Raw genomic sequence first — 2079 nt, forward strand, 5'->3', positions numbered from 1 at the left:
GGAGGGAGTGATCGGAGGGGGGAGTGGGAAAGAGAGAGCGCGCCTCCCCCAGTCCATGGAAGGGGAGGACGGATGGTTGCGCCGAGGGCGGGTGCACCGGATTCGAATCGATGTGGCTCGCGAGGAATGAATGTCTAAGGTGATGAGGGGTGAGGTTGGTGGTGTTTGTACGGTGGGAGGCCACGCGAGGGTCTTCATTCGTCACTACTTTTGTATGGGAATCCAGGACCCAAGCCATGACACGATGGCAAGGAACCTCAATGCTACCAGAGACTTGGCCATGCGCGGGTGGATACGGAACTCTGGAGGAAAGGTGGTTGACTGCTAGGTTCTGATCTGTGGATCGCTGCTGCAAGGGTCTCTGTAGCAGACGGGTGTACTGGGTATGACATGTATGATGTTTTTCTGAATGTAATAAAAGTTATTGTTTCTCGCCCTACCAGCTATGTTGAATGCGAACAAATGATTACGATATTGAAGAATTTAGCTTAAGGGAATGCGTGGTGCGAGTAGGAATGTGCACGTGAAATGGGGATGACACTCTAAAGAACATGTGCGTGGATGTAATAATTCGTGAATGAGAGGGACAAGAGGTTGTGCCAGCTTTTCTAGAAGTTCAAGGGCGTTCGTCCCGGGGTAAGGCGGGGAATGGACCTAGACGGACGGTGAGGACGCGAGTTGGTAGGCAGGTATCGAAAGAGATGCAGGCGAATCGGTTGGTTTTGACGCGAGGTGGTAGGCAGGTATCGAAAGAGATGCAGGCGAATCGGTTAATGTTGGGCTCAGAATGCGAATCCGAGAAAAGCACCGTGCAGTTTTCTAGAGAGGTGTGAAGGAAGTATACGGCGGAAGGGTACGAGCATGTAGAATTTGTACACAGGCGGCGAATCGTATCATGCGGACGAGATGAAGAGCTTCTATAGCCATGGCGCGGGGACCCCCGTGTTTTTCAAAGCGATCGAATGCTTGACCTTTGCAAGCGGCTGCGCCAGGAAACCATCATAGAGAGTATTAGAAGTAGCTTTCTTGGGCTAGTGGACCCCTGGAAACAAGGTGCAGATGTAATCATTTACACCAGTGGTGCTATTGCGGCCATGCTGGGATAGTACGTGTGGATTAAATCTGGCCCTTTGCAGAGAATAAAACGAGGTCGAATATAGCGCCTCCTCTATCATGTACTCTACTATCATATAAGTCGGAAATGTACTTCCGGCGTGATCGTGTCATTGCGGTAATTCAGGCGCCGATTTTGGACAGGAGAGACAACACGCGTCTACTTGAGCACGGCAGTAAACGGGAATAATGCTAGGAATTTTGAATTTTTGTTCACGCAAGACAAAGGGAAGACGTTTGGATTCAAAGAACAATTCATGCCTTCTTGGAGACCAATTCAAGTTTAATAGGTGAAGAACAATGTGCAAAGCCTACCAAAAGGAAAAGAGATGAAGAAATAGGAAAGAAATGAAATTTCTTTGCTCTGTTCACTTGCAATTGACTTTGAAAGCCCACCAGCCACGCCAAATCTCCAATGGCCTGTGCCCAAGCATCTCTCACGGCCCCGGACTGTCCGACTTCCCACACACTAAACGGAAAACGAAGAGCCGGTCAGTTTTTCACTAAGCTTCCACAGCTCCCCCGCCAACGCCAAGTCTTCTGCTTCCTTGGTCGTCTTCTTCGGCCGACAGTCTGAGAAATACGTGCCCCCCACCGCGGCCCCTTGCTCGGCTTCCTCTTTCAAAGTGGGGCTCGCCGCGAGGTACACTTGTGTCTGCGACCTGTGGATATAGCAAAGCAGGACATCCAGGCGTGAGGAAAACACGAACGCGGGGACCCTTGTGCCTCCCTTGGGGGCTCGTCGAGTGCCAAAGAAGAGGAGACAGAGATGGCCACCCAGGTCCGTGCAGTGTCCGCGACCGTGCAAGATGATTGCCGTAAGCACACAAGTAAAGCATTCACAAAACAATGGTGGAGAATGTATGTTGGAATTGAGAAAGAAGAAAACTTCGACCCCGGCTCGCACGCGGTAATCTCTCTCCTCAACCCCCCCCCCCATTCAGCGCCTCCCCTGCCATCCCACCC

This window comes from Nannochloropsis gaditana (genome assembly GCF_000240725.1).
Source record: "Nannochloropsis gaditana CCMP526 unplaced genomic scaffold scaffold341, whole genome shotgun sequence".
Taxonomy (NCBI): domain Eukaryota; class Eustigmatophyceae; order Eustigmatales; family Monodopsidaceae; genus Microchloropsis; species Microchloropsis gaditana.